Source organism: Juglans microcarpa x Juglans regia, chromosome 7S (assembly GCF_004785595.1).
Source record: "Juglans microcarpa x Juglans regia isolate MS1-56 chromosome 7S, Jm3101_v1.0, whole genome shotgun sequence".
NCBI classification, from domain to species: Eukaryota; Viridiplantae; Streptophyta; class Magnoliopsida; order Fagales; family Juglandaceae; genus Juglans; species Juglans microcarpa x Juglans regia.
This window is the reverse complement of record NC_054607.1, coordinates 13814383-13835618: the sequence shown is the minus strand read 5'-3', so window position 1 is coordinate 13835618 and position 21236 is coordinate 13814383. Positions and strand designations below refer to the sequence as shown.

Genomic DNA, 21236 nt, shown 5'->3' with positions numbered 1-21236 from the left:
CTTGTTCCCTCTCCATCCAAGGTCTGAAAGATTCCCATTCTCCAGCGCCACACTAAATCTCTCCATCAGCTTTTCCTATCTTAGGTTTCCCCCCACCTTCTCATCATTGGTTGCAATTTCATTAAAGTCACCAATTACACACCACCCTTGATTCGCCTTAGGCTTTAAGGACTCAAAAAAATCATAGGCTGCAGCCCTTTTAACAGTTTCTGGCTGCCCATAATAACATGTAAGAATCCAACTATCCTTTTCTTCTTCCTCTACAATTTTCACATTTATATGCCTTTGTGTGTAGTTAACAACTTCAACTTTAACTACATTGTTCCATAATAAAGCTAAACCACCCATTCTCCCTACTGACTCCACAACAAAATACCCTTCACATTTTAATTTTTTTTCTTCAAATAGTTAAATCTTTCTGCTCTTAGTTTAGTCTCCATCAAAAAGACTAAGTCGGGTCTCTTATCCTCCACCAAATGGTAAAGGTCCTGAACTGTCCGAGGGTTCCCAAGCCCTTGGCAGTTCCAACTTAGAATTTTCATTGGGATTGGCAAGGCTATTGAACAGCCTCTGCCAACTCTTGGTGAAATTCCATCCATCTACCTTCATTAGTAAATCTGTCTTTCTTATGCTTCCCTCTCTCCCCTTCTCCTACTTCTACCTTATATTTTAATCTTTTTCTAGACAACAAATCATCATTCTTAACCACTACCTGCTTCTTCTCTCGAGCTTTCCTCTTCCACCCTCCTCTTGTCAATGGTTTCCCAGCTAACAGTTCTGGTCCACCCCCAATCTCCAAGACTTTAGGCCCCTACTCCTTCTCCCCCTCCACCACCTGAGTGTCTTTTACAACATCCACTTCTTCCCCTACACTACCCTCTTCTTCTTCTACCCTCTCCCCCAATCCAATCATTTCTCCCATTCCAAGTAACAAATCCCCTCTGACTTCCTCCCCTCTGTCATTTTTATCTCCCTTCCCATACCCCCAACTCCAACATTTGTATAAGTACTACTATCCCCCTTCCTTCTGTCATAAAAACCTTCTCTATCCTTCCCTCTAAATCCTGATGTAGCCTCAACCCTCAACCACGACCCATATTGCTCATTTCCTTCCCCTTCCCCTCCACATCCAAATTTACCATAAACCATACAACCACAAGCCAGAAGATTCTAGGCAATTTTTCATACTTTAAAGGAATCGACATTTTTTCTCCTTTGACATTAATAAATCTACCTCGAGCCAAAGGTTTGTGGATGTCTAACCTGATTTGGACTCACAGGAATCTACCCCATCCATTGCCATCTGAGTTCACGTCAACTTCCTTCACCTTGCCAATAGTATTCCCTGTCTTCTTCCCCGGTCCTCATTCATTTAGACCCAGAAGCTCTCTTGCTCAAACTTCAGACTTTGTGGTGGTGTAAATTCCTTGAACATCTTCAATGCAAGTAGATGCGAATCAATTAACCACGGTCTCCCACTCTATACCCTTTGCTTATCTGCATGGTTTGCAAAAGTTAGAGTGAACAAGTTATTCCCCACCTCAGTAAACTTTGCTGGCGTACTAATTCTTCAAACTTTCATCATTGTTGATTCTAAAACTTCCTTCCTAATACTTTGCTCCACACATATTTTACCAACCAAACTACACTCCCCTTTATATTGAATTTCCTCTGTAACCGATTCATCAATGTCTATTTCTACCCCTTCCTCCTCCATCAAACAGAATCTCTCTTATTTCTCCTCTACCTCATTCATTTTCTGCCACCCTCCACTCCTTCAATACGTTTCTACCAGAATTCCTTGAAGCTTTTCCGTTCCGCCACCACGTTTCTAGGTACCAGTAGTGTCCCCGTACCTTTCCTCCTGCTACAACCATCGTGAGCACCGTACCTTCCTCCTCACCCCAGCTACGTACCACCAGCCTCCCACTACAAATCCGTTAGGAAGTCTAAGTGGTCCCCCGAGCTTCATCGATTTTTTTTAATCCTAATTATTATTAGATATTCTCCATTAGAGTGTGGGGATGAATGTGTAGAAAAGCAGTGATAAAAATCTTTTTTTTTTCCAAAATCAAAAGAGCGATTGGGTTGAAAAAATAAAGGATTTCTAACCATCTTGTTATCCTATAATAAACATAAACCGATTTAATTAGATTTTCATTAGATGGAAAAAGAAAGGATAAAGAGTCCGTTGATAAGTCTTATCTGTTTCCGGGGTATCTATCTAGTCTTTTCTTAAATATCCTGTTTTGACTGTATCGTACTATGTGTCATTTAATAACCCAAGAAATCAAATCCCCTATCCCTGGTTTCAATCTAATTTTAAATAAATGGAGGAATTAAAAGGATATTTAGAACTAGATAGATTTAGGCAACATGACTTCCTATACCCACTTATCTTTCGGGAGTATATTTATGCACTTGTTCATGATCATGGTTTAAATAGATCTATTTTGTTGGAAAATGTAGCTTATGATAATAAATTTAGTTTACTGATTGTAAAACGTTTAATTACGCGAATGTATCAACAGAATCATTTGCTGATTTCCACTAATGATTCTAACCAAAATCCATTTTTAGGATACAACAAGAATTTGTATTCTCAAATTATATCAGAATAATTTGCAGTCATTGCGGAAATTCCATTTTCTTTACAATTAATATCTTCCTTAGAAGGGCACAAATCGTAAGATCTTACAATTTTCGATCCATTCATTTATTTCCTTTTTTAGAGGACAAATTCCCACATTTAAATTATGTGGCAGATGTACTAATACCTTACCCCATCCATCTGGAAATCTTGATTCAAACCCTTCGCTACCGGGTGAAAGATGCCTCATCTTTGCATTTATTGCGGTTCTTTCTTCATGAGTATTCGAATTGGAATATTGTTATTATTCCAAATAAAGCTATTTCTTTTTTTTCAAAAAGTAATTCAAGATTATTGTTATTCTTATATAATTCTCATATATGTGAATACGAATCTATCTTACTTTTTCTCCGTAAACAATCTTCTCATTTACGATTAACATCTTCTGGAGTCCTTTTTGAGCGAATTTATTTACATAGAAAAATAATAAAACATCTTGTCAAAGTCTTTGCTAATGATTTTCCGGGCATGCTATGTTTCCTGAAGGATCCTTTCATTCATTATGTTAGATATCAAGGAAAATCAATTCTGGCTTCAAAAGATACGCCTCTTCTAATGAATAAATGGAAATACTACCTTGTCAATTTATGGGAATGTCATTTTTATGTGTGGTTTCACTTGGAAAGAATCTATATAAATAAATTATCCAAGCATTCCCTCGACTTTTTGGGTTATTTTTCAAGTGTGCGACTAAATACTTCAATGGTGCGGAGTCAAATGCTAGAAAATTCATTTATAATAAATAATGCTCCCAAGAAGCTCGATACGATAGTTTCAATTATTCCTCTGATTGGATCATTGGCTAAAGCGAAATTTTGTAATGCATTAGGGCATCCCATTAGTAAGCTGACTCGGGCCGATTTATTGGATTTTGATATTCTCAATCGATTTCTGCGTATATGCAGAAATCTTTCTCATTATTACAGCGGATCCTCAAAAAAAAAAGAGTATGTATCGAATAAAATATATACTTCGACTTTCGTGTGTTAAAACTTTGGCTCGTAAACACAAAAGTATTGTACGCGCTTTTTTAAAAAGATTAGGTTCGGAATTATTCGAAGAATTCTTCACCAAAGAAGAAGAGTTTCTTTCTTTAATCTTCCCAAGAACTTCTTTTAGTTTGCGGAGGTTATATAGAGGGCGAATTTAGTATTTGGATATTATTTGCATCAATGGGCGGGCCAATTATGAATGATTGATTATGAGATCCTGTAAATGGAACTTCTTTTTAAATAAATGAAGAGATAACAAAACAATTCACTCATACTCCCTCCTGAGAACATAGAGAAGAATCATACATATATTTATATATATATATATATATATATATGAACAGGCAAGAGTTGAAGGTAAGATCCACATTCTACTGATTCTACAGCAAATGCGTGTGATTCGTGATGATTAAATCTATGATTTTCTTCATTTCTTTTAATTTCTACAAAGAAATGACATCTCGGTAGGGAATAGAATCCACGACGCCATCTCTTTTTTATTACGTATATTTTGATTAATTTTAGATTAATTTTTTACATTTTTTTTTTTATACATTATATTCTGATTTAGCATATTCATTATTCAGTTCCATCTAAAACCGGAGCCAAACGTAAGACATTTTCATCATTCAAAACTTTCTACCAGTCTCTTAAAAGGGCACCTGCGCAAATCCCAAACCAGCCGAACCACGTGCTTTAAAGTGTATTAAAAACTCATGCCACGTTGACATCTCTTGGTCCGTACAAATAAAAAGATACTTCTGACAAAAGAAAAGGTAAACTACTGGAAGAAAGAATCTGCCTTTCACACTTTGGATCTTGTTCACATGCATCCTATATATTAAATTCACGTGATTTTCTCTTTGGTACTCACTCTTAATTACTAACTTTTTTTATCAAATATTTTTCTATTTTTCATTATTTCACCTCTTGCCATGTGTGATCTAAAGAGATTATCATATGATAGTGGAGGTGGAAAATTCCAACAAATTGCCTCAAATAATTTAGGGTTGATTTGAATTCAGAGAGTATTCATCTTATCTCGTCTCATCATTATAATTTTTCTAAATTTTTACACAAAATATAATAAACAATTCAATTTTTTAAATCTCAATTCAACTTTTTTAAATTTTAAAATAATAATAATATTAAAAAATAATATTAGAATAATATTTTATTCAACTTTCAACTTTCATCTAAAATCATCTCATCTAATCTCATCTCATTATCCAAACCAACCATTAATGTAAAGTAAGAGATAAAAAGAAAAGTGGAATAAACAAGAAATGGCTATTATTAGCCAGTCTTATATTTCTAGGCATAAAGCCATTAAAGTGTCACAACTTGGGGTGATTTTTTACACAATCCAATATTGGATTGCTTTGAAGAATGCTTTGTAAAAGTTGAGTCGCAATATATGTTTGCATAACACCAAATTCACATTGCCGGAAAGAGGAGCATAAAGCAAAAAACGGGATGCAAAAGACTGCAGAGGAGATGACTTCTAGAACTCTCTACAAACAAACCGTCTGAGAGACTACATTCTATCTAAAGTAAATATTTCAAATCTCACCCTCCAGGAGAGGAGATGACTTTCATTCTATAGACAAAATATTCAAGAGACTTTTTTTATTTATTATAAACCTAAAATAAGAGAAATAATAGAAAACATGATACAAGGCAACTGTATAGATAAAGCTATTTAAGAAAAATAAGAATTTTTTGAGATGTTTTTCAATCAAAATTGGATAATTTTATAAAAAAAAAATTAAAACCTATATCAAACCAATCATGACTATAGGACTTGGTCGTCATCAAGCGCTTTCGAGATCCTGAGTGCTGTTTGGATGATTCAATTTGATCATTGGACTCAGGCATACTGTTCTATCTTTCTTGAATAATAAGTTGAGTTGAGACCACTGTTTTAGAAATTAGAATTCGGTCAGCATGGCTTGAATATTTTGTACCGATTCATTGGCCAGTACATTAGAGAATTATGAGCAGTTCTATAGCTACAAATAAATTTTGTAAAAGAAAAAATATTAAGTAGTCTTCTAATTTTGTCCTCTCGATTTGACCATTTGTGTGTTTTAATTTTTTTCTCTTAATAGTTAAGAAAGTAACTCTAAATAAATATGTGTATTTTTTTAAATGTTTAAAAACTATTTAAAAGAAAAAATTGGAAATGTACTAAGGCACGCCGAGCGATACATGCTAGGCATCCTCTTAGCATTGTCCTTTACATAAATAAATTTATTAATTAACATGATTTCATGTGATACATTATATCTATTTTACAGTAAAATTAATTTTATAATTTGACGTACTATATTCAGTCACATCAATTTATAAGTTTACTTTTATAAAATTCTTTTATGGCTAAAATATTCCTCAATATTTATTTACTTTATATAGTTTTACTTTTATAGTTTTAACGCTATAGAACTATACAGCCTATGGCCACAAGTGAAGTCCAATTCAAAATATAAAATAAAAAAAAAATTAAACATTTAATTGGTTAATGTGTGCACCAAGGCGATAATTTAAAATGTCAAATAATTAATATAAGTTTATAATCCCATTTACATGTCCCTTGCTTATTAAATTGATTATTTTTTTGTATTAATATTTTATATTAAGTTCTTGATATCCAAAATATATTTCAAGTCCTTATGATAGCTAGAAAATATTTAAGACTCATCATGAAATATTTATATATGTTCTTCATTTTTAATTCAATTATATCGAAAATAATATTTTATGAAGTACGAATTTCTTATATTTTTTAATGGGGTTATAATTTTTTAAGTTGAAAAATCATGATAAGTTATTTTTTAAGTTGATTAATAATGATAATTTTTTTATTTTATAAAGTACCAATTTCATAAATATAAAATTGGTTTTACTTTTTACTGTAGGGAATCAATGGAATATCTAATTCAGCCCTTTTACTCGGAATACTTCAATTTTAAGGATTGCGAATCCCTCGGGAATTGTTTTAAAGTCATTTCCTTCTGCTTAGGACTATTTAAAAATAGCAAAATGCTAGAATATTTATTGGGATTCATCAAAATGATAGAATATTAATGACTTCAGATATTAGTGTTAAAGTAGCTTATTGGTCAGAAACTAGGTATTACATATTTCATCAAAGGGTGGCTATTATGCCGCTCACGATGACAGCTGCGCGTATTATTTAGTGTAAATTTTTTTTATTTTTTTTATTTTTATATATTTTTAATATATTTAAATATTTTTAAAAAATAAAAAAATACCAACATATTTAAAATCATTTCTTTAATCACTAAGTAAAAAAAAAAAAAAAAATTTGACCAGCGGTCAAATTGAGTGGACAAAACAAAGAGGTAAACTAACTTTTTCCTTCATCAAAATGATTTATTTATTTACTAATGCATGTTTGGACTAAAATTGGTGGCTTTATTGGAAGCCCTCCCATTTCAAATAAATATACTTTTAATTATTAAGAGGCTACTTATTATTTCCAAGATGTTATATACATGAAATTGAAAACGAAAACTATGATACACCAACCATACGCGTCAATTACGTTTTTTTTTTTTTTTTTCTAAATTATTGAATAATTAAAAAAATTTCTTATATGAGAAATATTAAGCAATACAAATATGAAAAAGCGGTGAAAATAATGTCAATAAATTGTGTGATTGACTTGTGGTGGCTGTGGGCTGGTATTGAGAGCAAGTGGTTCGAGTGGTAATGAAGCCATGGTTTGATAGTTGTGGTAAATAATGATGCATGGTAAAAAAAAAAATGTTTCATTATATGTAATAGAGGCTTTGCCTATTCTAGTAATTAAATATTTTAATAGTTTAATGCGTTTGATTTTAGGTTAGTATGAGGGCCTTAGGGTACTATAATATTATTATGGTGCTTTAGGTTGCGTTTAGATATTGATCTGAGTTGAGTTGAGTTAAGTTCTTTATAAATAATAATGAGTTGAGATAATGAAGTAAGTTATGTAGAGTCCACCTAAGATGAGTTTAAATATATTTAGATATTAAAATAAATTTAGATATATTTATGAGAAGTTGAAAAATATTATAGATCTCACGTGTAAAGAAATATTGAATTGAAAAAGATTATAGATACCACATATAACAAAATTTTAAGAGCTTAATAATTTAAAAGTTACATATTTAAATATTAGATTTAATTTAAAATGGAATTGAACTGAATTGATAATTGAATCTAACAAGCAAACGGGGGCTTAGGCTATTTTATGTCTCTGATTATTGTGCATCGGGATGTGCTTGTATGTTTCCTAATTGCATTAAATGCTACTTAATGATCTCACCTTATAGATGAGACTTTTTTGCATGTGAGGTTTTGTATCCCGATCTTGTCTCCCTTTTGTTTATTTATTTATTTTTAATCAAGACTATTTTATTGATCAAATCGATTACAACAAGGAAATAATACACTAAGATTAATCCTCAGCATCAACAGTAACATCAAAAGTTTATAATGAATTTTTTACCAAAACATGGGACATTAGACTCTCAAAATTTACCAAAACATGGGACATTAGTCTCTCTTTTGATATAGTGCACAGATCACTTTGAGAAATTTGGAATCTTATGCTTAATGTCACTGATCATCATCCCTGCAATAGTCCAAGAGTCCTCATCTTTAGTTATGGCTTGACTCACCTGGTTCGATGATATGAACCTCAATCGACTCGCTTTGAAACTCAACAATAATATTTGAAAAATTAATCCAAAAAAACTTAAATCAAGTCAATGGATGGAGAATCTAGATCAGTTGAAAACTTTTTTCAAGAACTTAAATTATATTAAAATCTAGATCTATTGAATAACCTGTCTCACGAACCTAGATTACAAGGAAGAACGCTATAAAGGTTGTGATTTACCTTTGATAAGTTTAAAAGTTTAATCAAGAACAAGATGAGTAAACTCAACTTACAATGAAAATTTAATATTGTCTAACTCTTAAAATGAGGTTACAAAGAGTATTTAAACCAAAACTAATTAAAAATTCTAGCCAAAATAAAGTCATTTTTTCCAAAAATACCCCTGAATGAATAGTGATGCATTACAATAATTTGGCTAAAGTAATTCCGCTAAAATAACTTCTTGAAACCCTAGTTCCTAAAAAGTAACTTTCCAAATAAGCCATTGGCTACAATACAAGGCCTTCTTAAAACCCTAATTCATAAGAAATAAGACATATATAGGTCAAGCATCCTTAAGCCCACTTATTATAAACTAATAAAATAAATCATTTAACAAATTGAAAGCATTCAATAACAATAGGTCCAAACAATAACTCTAAAGTCATGTCTTGAGTGTTGGGCTCTTTTTCATTCCAAGTGGATTGCACCAATCCTTGCATTACTTCCTTGATCTTCTTAGATCTTGATCTTCTAATTGGCCTATCTAGAACTTGCAAAGGATCTTTAAGATTAGACCCATCTTGGTTCTCATCATTCCCCCTCACTTCAAAAGGATTCGACCTCGAATCTTCACCTACATCAAAAGGAGAAAGATCAGAAACATTGAAAGTAGTAGAAACATTATACTCACCTAGAAGATCCACTTTATATGCATTGTCATTAATTCTCTCAAGAGTTTGGAAATGTCCATTTCTTCGAGGATGCAACTTAGTCCTTCTATGGGCTGGGAATATTTTTTTGCCCATGTGAACCCAAACCCAATCTCCTAGTTCAAAGATGACACGTCTTCGCCCTTTATTGACTTGGGAAGCAATCATTTCATCCTTTTGGGCAATTTGAAGCCGTACCCTCTCATGAAGTGACTTCACCAACTCCGCTTTCTTTTGTCCATCCAAGCTACACCTACCATCAACTGGTAAAGACATCAAATTTAAAGGATTAAGTGGATTAAAACCATAAACAATTTCAAAATGAGAATATGAAGTAATAGTATGCATGGTCATATTATATGCAAACTCTATAAATGGCAAACAATCCTCCCAAGTTTTTAAATTCTTATGAACAACAGTGCGTAAAAGTTGAGTTAAAGTCTTATTAACTACTTCAGTCTGACCATCAGTCTGCGGATGACCAGTAGTGAGAAATAAGAGCTTAGTAACCAATTTCCCCCCACAACACATTTTAAAAGTAGCTAAGGAATTTAACATCCCTATCAGAAACAATACTCCTAGGTACACTATGGAGTCACATTATCTCCCTGAAAAACAAGTCAGCTATATTTGTAACATCATCTGTTTTATGTCATGGAATGAAATGTACCATCTTATTAAATCTATCCACAACCACAAAAATAGAATCTCTACCACTTCTTGTCCTAGGCAGTCCCAAAACAAAGTCTATAGATATATCTACCAATGGCTCACTAGGAACGAGTAAGGGTGTATACAACCCATGTGACAAAACCTTAGATTTGGCTTTTCTACATGTAATGCACCTGCCACAAATGCGATTGAAATCTCTCTTCATCTTAGGCTAAAAGAAATGTTCATGTAAAATGTCTAAAGTTTTCTTGACACCAAAGTGTCCCATTAATCCCCCACCATGTGCCTCACGCACCAATAATTCACGCATAGAACAACTTGGCACACAAAATTTGCTTTCTTTAAACAAATAACCATCATGCTTGTAAAACTTACCAAATGCCGCCTTATCACATGCCTTATACACATAAAAAAAAGTCAGCGTCATCAACATACATGTCTTTACCCAAGCATTTTAGCACTCATCGAAATAAGAAGTACATACCTCCGGGTTAAAGCATCAGCAACAATGTTCTCATTACCTTGCTTGTAACGAATGACATATGGAAAGGTCTCAATGTATTCCATCCATCTAGCATGCATTTTATTCAACTTATCTTGACCATTGAGATGCTTAAATGATTCATGATTGGTGTGAATAAAAAATTTCCTAGGCCACAGGTAGTGCTGCCAAGTCTCTAATGCACGAAAAAAAGCATAAAACTCTTTGTCATAAGTAGAGTACTTCAAAGACGCCCCACTTAGCTTCTCACTGAAGAAGGCTATGGGCCGCCTATCTTGCATCAAAACAGCTCCAATCCCTATTCCAAAGGTATCACATTCAATTTCAAAAATTTTGTTAAAACCAAGTAATGCTAATACAGGTTAAAACATTCTCTTGATCAGCACAACCTTTCTTTAATAGTGGCGAAAGCATTCTCTTGATCAGCCCCCAATGAAATCCAACATTCTTTTTAATTACCCCAGTGAGTGGTGCAACAATAATGCTAAAGTCTTTAACAAAACGCCGATAAAAACTAGCTAAGCTATAAAAGCTTTTTACCTCAATATTGCTTTTTGGCGTTGGGCACTCCTTGATGGCTTTGACTTTCTCTTCATCTACCTCAATACCTTTTGTACTAACAACATAACCAAGAAAAATAACTTTTTCCATGCAAAAGGTACATTTCTTGAAATTAGCATACAACTTTTCACATTTCAACACATCAAACACATATCTCAAATGCTCAATATGTTCATTTAAGTCCTTGTTATACACTAGGATATCATCAAAGTACACAACCACGAACTTGCCTATGAAGGCACGTAGGACATGGTTCATCAATCTCATGAAAGTACTGGGCGCATTTGTAAGTTCAAATGGCATAACCAACCATTCATAAAGTACATACTCAGTCTTTAAAGTAATTTTTCATTCATCACCCTCTTTCATTCTAATTTGATGGTACCCACTTTTAAGATCAATTTTATAGAAAATACATGAGACATGCAATTCATCAAGCATATCATCTAATCTAGGAATGAGATGACGATACTTTACCGTAATATTGTTGACTGCCCTGCAATCAACGCACATCCTCCACGTCTCATCTTTCTTTGGCACTAATAGTATTGGTACTGCACATGGGCTCATGCTCTCCTCACATACCCCTTGCTCATCAAATCCTTAACTTGCCTTTGAAGCTCTTTTGTCTCCTTTGGATTACTCCTATAGGCTGGTCCATTTGTCTCTAATGGGTGGCAACTCATTAGGCATCTCCTTTGGGAATACATCATCAAACTCCTGCAACAAAAAAACAGCCAAATTAGGAAGAGACTGATTAATTTCATCAAGATTAAGATAAGACTCTTTATAGACAAGAAAAATCATAGGGTGATCTGCGAAGAAAGCCATCTTAACTTCACTCTCTCTTGCATAGAAACTCATTTTTGTCTTTCATTTTCTCTCTGCGGACTCTCTTTCTTTTTTCTCTCATGGTTCCACTATTTTTTCTTTACTCTCCGCTACCTCTCTAATTTCTTTTTCACTCTTTCTTTTTTGCTCATTTTCACTCTCACTCTTTCTTTTTTACTCAATCTTTTTTTTAGTCATTCTTTTTTTATCACTCTCATTTTCACTATTTCTTTTTTGATCACTCTCATTTTCATTTTTTCTTTTGTGAGCAACCTGACTTTTCAGTTTCAGTTGGTCCTCATAGACCTTACTTGGAGTTAAAGGAACAAACTTGATTGTTTTGCCCTTCTTTACAAAGCTGTATATGTTCTTGAACCCATAATGTGTCACATTCTTATCATATTACCACGGCCTCCCCAACAAAATATGGTCAGCATGCATAGATACAATATCACAAAGCATCTCATCCTGATACTTCCCAATTGAAAAAATAACTAACCCTTGTCTATCCACCTTAACATCTCCACAATCATTCAACCACTGCAATTTGTATGGTCTAGAGTGTTTTAAGGTTGGTAAATTCAATTTCTCAACCAAAGTAGTGTTGCTACATTAGTACAACTCTCTCCATCAATGATCATACTACATACTTTATTGTTGACGTTGCATCTAGTATAAAAAATGTTCTTTCTCTGTTGCTCTGCTGCATCCACCTTAATGTGTGTATTGAGAGCAAGCCTGGCAACAAGAGACTCACCTGTCACGGGGTATACCACTCCATTATCATCACTAGCATCAACCAACTCGCGCACCTCAACACTATCATCCTCACTCTCAGTCATCACCTTCTCATTGTCACGCATAATCATCACCCGTCTGTTTGGACATTGAGAAGTGATGTGCCCTGAACCCAAACACTTAAACCATTTAATATCTTTATTCCGTGAAGGTTGAGATTCTACCTTGGATTTGTTGCTAATTCTCTCATCTTTTCCCTTAGGTGGTTCGGTCTTTCTCTTTGCTTCAGCTGTATTATTCTTATCCCACTTTGATTTCTAAGTAGTGCTAGAAACTGAAGTGTATCTTGATGTCAATTTTCTCTTTAACTGCCTCTTCACCTTCATAGCCATGTGCACCACATCCTTTATCTCCACATAATGCTGCAATTCAATTACATTGGCTATGTTCCTATCAAACCACTCAAAAATCTAGCCATGGTGACCTCTCGGTCCTCCTCTACATTAGCCCGAATCATCGCCACCTCCATCTCCTTATGGTAATCCTCCACACTCCTAGACCTCTGTGTAAGATTTTGGAGCTTTTGGTAAAGGTTTCTATAGTAGTGACTAGGTACAAATCTCCTTCTCATGAGAGCTTTCAACTTTCCCCACGTCTCTATAGGCCTCTCATAATTCCTCCTTCTATTGGTCACTAATTGATCCCACCAAATAATAAAATAATCAGTGAACTCAATTACCGACAACTTCACTTTCTTCTTCTCAGAGTAATTATGACAATCAAACACCAACTCTATTTTTTCCTCCCACTCTAGATAAACACCTCAGGGTTAGTTCTACCTTGAAAATATGATATTTTAATTTTGATGCTCCCAAGGTTTTTATCTACACCATCCCAACCCCCTAGGTTCTCCTCAAGTTCTCTTTCACGCCTAACTCTTCTATGTCTATCCGACCCAACTTCAGATGTTAAGTTTTCCTCATTCTCACCATATCCTTCATTCTCATACTCATTTTCAACCCTAGGCTCACGTCGCCTCCTATCTTTCCCACCTTGCAGATTTCTAATCATTGCTTCTTGATGATCTATCCTATCCATCACTTCATCCAACACAAAGTTCAACCGCTCAAACTGTTGTTGCATGGCTTGCAATACAAATGATGAGTTATTTGTCATCCCTTTTGGTGATGAGTCACTCCTACGAGATATCGTAATGTGCTGCACAAAAAGAATGTTAGTGGAAAACCTCACACACTCCCTTATATGTTTATACTCGAATAATGGCACTCTACTCGTTTTTCACTCTTAATTGATTTTTTTTTTCCCGATAATAGTCTCACACTCTCTTGCCTTTTACCTCAAGAGTTTTCCCACTCAATTTCTTTAAGAACTAATTGAACTCAATTATGACAATGCAACCTTGTTTTATCCCAACTAGTAATTAGGTCCAAAAAACAAGAACAAGAGAAACATGAAAGGAATAAAAATGACACGAGAATCAATGAAGTTATACGAATGAAAGAGTAACTATAAGACAAGATACCAACTTTAATGATATATGCAGCCCCTTTAATGATAAGGCTCAAGAATTTTTTTTTTTTTTTGGATGATTTTTTTTCTTTTCTCTAATTCAATTACAAACAGTAATATTCAATTGTGAAAATCAAACAATTGAATTCAAGCACACAAGGATTGACAATGAAGTAGAAGAGAAATAATAAAACGACACTCCAATCAATTGAAAAATTTAGAAATGCAAGAAACTCTAGAATTTTAAAACCCTAGAATTTTGGAACCCTAGGTGATGCAAATTTCAACCAAACCAAAAAGCCTAAGAATTTCGGTAGCCTACTTTTTTTTTTACAACCCTAGAATAATGAAGCCCTAGAATTAAATTTAAAGATGCAAGAATTAAAGGATAGAATCAGACCTGATTGGAAACCTTGCTCTGAATACCAAATGATTTGAACCCCAATCGACTCGCTTTGAGACCCAACAACAATATTGAAAAATTCAACCCAAGAAAGCCTAAATCAAGTCAATGGATAGAGAATCTAGACCCGTTGAGAACTTGTTTCAAGAACTTAGATCATATTAAAATCTAGACCCGTTAAAGAACCTGTCTCAAGAACCCAGATTACAATGAGGAACGCTACAAAAGTTGTGATTTACCTTTGATAAGTTCAAAAGTTCAATCAAGAACAAGAGGGGTAAACTCAACTCACAATGAAAATTCAATATTGTCTAACTCTTAAAATGAGGCTACAAAGAGTATTTAAACTAAAACCTAATTAAAAACCCTAGCCAAAATAAAGCCATTTCTTCCAAAAATACCCTTGAACGAATAGTGTTGCGCTACATTAATTCGGTTATAGTAATTCGGCTACAATAACTTCTTGAAACCCTAGTTCCTAAAAAGTAACTTTCCAAATAAGCCCTTGGCCACAATACAAGGCCTTTCCAAAATTCTAGTTCATAAGAAATAAGACATATGTGGGCCAAGCATCCTCAAGCCCACTTATTCTAAACTAATAAAATAAATCATTTAACAAATTGAAAGCCTTCAATAACAATAGGCTCAAACAATAACTCTAAGTCATGTCTTCCACAGCTTGTATCAAGTGGATCAAAACTGGTTCTCCTTCTTTCAAGCTCATCTTGAGTGTTGGACGCTTGCTAGCTTCATCCCAAGTGGATTTCACTAATCCTTGCATTGTTTCCTTGATCTTCTTGGTTCTTGATCTTCTAATTGACCCATTTAGAACTTACAAATGATCTTTAAGACTAGACCTATCTTGGCTCCCATCATGTGAGTCCCCTTCAAGAATTATTCGTGTTAGCCCCAAGTCAAGTCCAAATAGAATGGCTTGGAGGCATAAGAGGCTTGTGCAAATAGAGGGTCAGGGAGTAAACTTTGGTTCACCCTCATTGTGCCTATAACTTTGCCTTTCCAGTCATGGGCAATGGTTCCAATACCAATTTGACAATGAGCTTTGTCAACAGCAGCATCCTAATTTAACTTAATAGAATCTTGTGAAGGAGGCTCCCATCTTTATGGTGTAATGTTAGCTGCATTTTAATTTGTACCGTGGGAATGAAGATCTTTAATATCTTGCAGAATTTCTTTAGATTGTTTCACAACCAAGCTTGGGTGAGTGAATTCAGCTTGGAATACAAATATATTTATTCTCTGCCAAACCTTTCTTGCAACCACTGCTATTTCCTCCAAATCTTCTTTCGCATATTCTTCACACATAAACTCCATGATTCCCTTAAATGTATCCTTACAAAAATGGCTCTTCTGAATTTTCGTGGAACAATGACTCCATATGTCTTGTGTTGTAGTATATCTCTACAGGGCATGAGCAACTGATTCTTCCTCCTCTAAATAGATTGGACAATTCTAGCTTTTCGAAACTTTCTTTTTAAAAAGAATTAAATTCGTTGGAATAGCCTCAAGACAAGCTTTCCACAAGGAATTTTTGTCTGCCTGTGCTATTTTCAACTTCCATATAGTTGACTAGAACTTCTTCTAATTACTACTACATGTGGTACCCTTGCTTTTATCCTGCAGTTCTTTATGCATATGATAAGCACCCCTCACTGTAAATAGGCCATTTGCAGTACCTTTCCAAATAATTTTGTACGGTCTATTGTAGTGGTTAATATGGATCTGCTTTAGGAGCTCAACTTCATTATTTGAAAAAATAGCTTCAATCAGGGAGCTCTTCCAAGACTTAGCATCATAGTCAATTGAGTTCTTACACTTTTGCATCTTTATCAAGAATCTTGATTTTACTCTGAATTCTGAATGAAGTGAGTTTGGGGATCAACCTGTCTTTCCAATATGAGTATGGTCTCCATTCCCTATTCTCCAAAATGTTCTTTTTTTCAAGTAAGTGTCTTGTAGCCATGATGCTTCTCCAAACGAAAGATGGTATGCTGCCAAGCTTAACTTGAAAAACAAGGATTTCTCAAGAATATATTTCTGCTATAACACTTGAGAAGCTAAGGATTTGGGACTCTGGGTCAATCTCCACCCTTGCTTGGCTAACATATCCATATTAAAATTCTCCAAGTCCCTAAACCCAAGTCCACTAGTTGACTTGGATTTCCCCATTTTGCTCCAAGAAATCTAATATATCTTCCTTTCATTCCCTTATTGTCCCCACCATTAGTTTTGCATTACTCTATTTATATCTCTAAGAAGGTAATTTGGAAGCTTGAAAACTCCCATACTATAAGTGGGTAATCCTTGCACTACTGACTTAAGTAGGATTTCTTTCCCTGCCTGAGAGAGGAATTTCATTTTGTAGTTGATGCAAATGAAGGAGCCAGACATGCTGATCATACAAGTGGAAATGAAGCTGAACTTGCACAAGACTCTTTGTCACTTCCTAGTGGCCCAATTACAAGACTTAGAGCCAAACGTTTCAAGGAAGCACTAAATGGGCTAATCTAAGAGAATTGAGCTGATTCTACAAAGACCAAGATGGGCTCAAATAATAATCAAGGCTTAGTCTATGTCATCAAAGCAATTGAAGAGGCTAATTAGCAAGCAAAAATGTTATGCATGGTCTGACCATTAAAGAATCTGAATTTATTGAGTTTCAAGGATATTAAATAGGAGAATGAACAAGGTATTGGCTGGATATGTTAAATATATTGAATCTAGTTATTTAGTTATTTTTGGCTGCCTCTAGAAGTCCAAGAGGCCTAAAAAACGTGGGGGCTTGTTTATGTTAATATTTGTGTTGCTTTTAAAGCTGTAGTTATGACTTTTCCTATTCTTGGAGGATTGTTCCAAGTATATAGAGGGATATTTCGAGTTTTAATATCAGATTTGGATTTCAGAAACTTATTGTTTTTGTGAGATCTTGTGCTCCTCTTGGTTCTTCAAAGAACTCTTTGAACTTATCAAGTTAATCTTGTGGCGTTCAAGCTCCAAACTTATCACCTTGATTCTGGAGAGACTCTTAGGATTTCTTGGTGTGGCGTTTCAATCCTTCGTAGTCTTGGTTTTCATCTAGTTGGGTGACTGGTCAAGGCTCAACAAATCTTGTCTATACGATCTTGGGGTTCCAAGCCATCATTGTTATCAGGTTTCATCACAATTGTTGGTGGAGTTCATATCAGTAGTTACTTATCCTTTGTCTAACCTTGTCCAGAATGCTTCTAACGGAACATGATCGAGATCTTCCAACAAAGGCAGTCAATCTAAGGTATTTCTCATAAGACAATGTTGATTTAACACCTGAAATGCTCAGAATGATTTCTTGTGTTGCTCTCGAGGTATTTCGGCTAAATTGGATTGAAGTTTTTTCCTTATTCAACTTTTGTCTAGAGGCCTTCTCATAACATTCTCGAATGCTTATCAACCTGCTCCATTCCAAAGAATTGGCTTTACACAAGACTAAGTTGTCATGTAAAAAAGAGATGGTTAATGTATGTTTTTCTTCTGGCTATAGGGATTCTTGTGATAGATCTTGAATTGTTTACAGCACACAATATAAAGCTCAATGCTTCAACACATAATATGAACAGATAAAGTGATAATGGGTCACCTTGCCTAATTCCTCTAGCGAGTTTGAAAGAATCTTGAGGACTTCCATTGATGAGGATAGAGTTATTAACAGATTCGACACACTTCATGATTAACTGAATCCATCTTTGATTAACGCCCAATTTTCTCATGACTGCTCTTAGAAATTTCCATTCAACATTATCATATGCCTTGCTCATGTCAAGTTTCAAGGCCATATAACCTTATTTTCCTGCTAACCTGCTATTCATAGTGTGCATGGTTTTATAAGCCACAATAATGTTGTCTAAAATCAACCTTCCATGAATAAAGGTAGACTGAATTGGAGAGATAATCTTAGGTAAAATTTGCTTCAGTCTGTTGGCCAACAACTTAGAATAAATGATTTTGTAAATAACATTGCAGGGGCTTATTGGACTAAATTCACAAGTTTTAGTGGGAGACTTTGTTTTAGGAATAAGTGCAATATAAGTCTCATTGATCTTGTCTACCAACCCATCCGAATTGAGGATATACAAAACTGCTTCACTGACTACTTTTCCAATAGTACCCCAATGATTATGATAAAAAGTTGCTGGAAATCCATTTGGTCTTGGGGAGCTAATGGGATTCATTTGAAAAATTGCACCTTCAACTTCATGATGAATAAATTCCCTGATTAGGCCGCTGTTCATGTCTTCAGTAACTTTAGTGTCCATGGATAGTAAACAATCTTCAATACCTTTAGGTTGAGATGATGTGAATAGGTCCTAAAAAAAATTTTAAAAATTGAGCACTAATTTCCTCTGGATTTGTTACCACTTCACCTGCACCATATGTGATTCTGTGAATGGAGTTGGATTTTCTTCTCTGACTTAAACACTTGTGGAAAAACTGTGTTTCTGTCCCCATCCTTTACTATTTCTGTTTGGCTCTTTACTTCCATTTGAGATTGTCCTCTTCAATATGCTTATTAGCTTCCCCTTTGCAAGCTTTTAATCATGCTAGTCTGCTCACCTTTGTTCAACTTTTGAATATTTGATATTTGGTTGAGTTTGGCATTGATGATAGACTTCCCAAAAGTCTCTTTACTCCAAGCTATCAACCTTTCTTTATTTCTCTACAATCCTCCAATTGTAATCAGCAACTTATTTACTGCCACTCCTGGTTTTTTCCATGTTTCCTTGATTAATAAATAACAGTCATCTCTCAGAGTCGATCCTTTAAGGCTTTAAGGCTTTAAGGAGTTCTTAGTTGTGTTTTCTTTTATAATTTAGGGGATTACCATAAAACCCTGTTACAAGCCGATCATTTTCCAATTATCGGGTTAGTGATTCTTATGAAAATATGGAATTGAGTGTATGATTTTAGAGAAGCAGACAAATAATCTTTCCATAGGAATGCCAAGCCACCACTTAGTCATTTACTATCCACTACAAAACTATGCTCGAAACCTAGAATAGCTCACTTTCTCCACGCAATCTTGTCTCCTTAAATTTGTTTATTTATACATATATTTATAATACATGTTTCTCTTTATTCTATCTTGTTATGTGAGTAATGTTAGATATAATTTTAAGATATAGAAATCAATCACGAGTACTTCTTTTAAAAAAATAATATTTGCTATTAAAATTATTGTTCAAAATTTACAAACCTTAAATCCGTAAATAGACTTCTATATATTTTATACTCTGTATCTAGCATTAAATGTACTATCTTTTTCCTCCAATCGAGTATAAATACTAAAGCGATGATGTCATCTATTCTCTTGACATCATTTCTTATGGGTAGGATGACATTTCTAGATTTCGTTCTCTCATCCGCAGGCGAAGAATTCATTTAAGGCTACTCAATATATACTAATGTGAAAAGTTTTAAAGGTTTAATTTAGAAATAATAATTGAGATTCAAGAACTCTAAGCGATTTAATACCTAAAACATCTTAATCCTTATACCAAATTTTAATTGAAGGATCCAAAACCAAGGCATTAGAATAGTCATTTAGAACAAAAGGGTTAGCTTTGGAATACAAATAGTCGACAAATTATCAAAGCTCATAGTAGCCTCGTACTCACAAAAATCATTGCCAACTAAAATCTTACTAGACAGAACCCTAGGAACCAAGATTGTGCAGGCTACTTAGTCATGAGTAATGAGTTAGGTGCAGTTGTAAGTTTTGGATACTTATTATTAAAATAAATAATTTTTTTTATGTAAAATTTAAATTTATTTACTCTTTTAAAAGAAATACACGAAATTTAGACACAAACTATAAATATCATTTATCTTTCATCAATAAATGATTGAATTTTTTTCCGTGAGGCACAATTTATTTTTCTCCAATTTATTGTACTTTTTCTTATTAAAAAAACTGACAAATGCTGAGTTGAAATCTTTGGGTAATAGACAAGATCTAAACACATGGGATGTTTGTCCAAGTCATCTAAACCACTCATTTTAAATAACGATTTAAGTATAATTTTTTTATTGACTTTTTAAATAATCATATTTTAAATTGAGCATATTTCTGTAAAACAATATTACTATTATAAATTATTTTATAAAAATAATTTAATTTAAAATATAATTATATAACAATTTGTAAAAAAAAAAAATTAGATGTGTATTATTTTTCTTTTGTCAAACTAATATATAAATTTGAGGGCTGATAAAATAACTTACTATTTATAAGCATACAAAATTATTATTTTTTAATGATTGATGTATGATTTCACGATTAGACATTAACAGGAACTATTAAACTTTACACCTATTCGCTTAAATAAAAAAAAAAAAAACTTTACACCTATTATTTTCTCTACTTTTTCAGTGTCAAAATTTCAAGAAATGCAATCAAGTGCATAAACAGTCCAATACAACAACTATTTTGCGTCCGTTTGAAGGGATCTGCTCTGCTAACATGATAGCCTTACTATTTATTTATAACTTATATATAATTTTAAATAAAATAATATTTTTTATTATATTTAAATTCATTAAATTAAAAGTAAAAGTTTTTTAAAAGTAATACATTTTTTTAGATCCAATATTTGTAAATCATAGTTAAATACGAGGATGCCAAGTCAAAAGTTGTGATTCCCCGATTCATCATTATCCCAAAAAATATTAAATAAACTCAACAACGAGAATAAGAAAAAAGAAACA

At 33.6% G+C, this 21236-nt stretch overlaps 1 pseudogene across 1 annotated transcript; it reads left to right on the top strand.

Moving 5' to 3' along the window:
* Positions 1 to 1967: 1967 nt before the first annotated feature.
* LOC121241469 lies at positions 1968 to 3682 on the top strand (annotated as a pseudogene). The gene has a single exon (XR_005935723.1). The product of XR_005935723.1 is annotated as a maturase K-like (transcript).
* The last annotated feature ends 17554 nt before the right edge of the window (positions 3683 to 21236 follow it).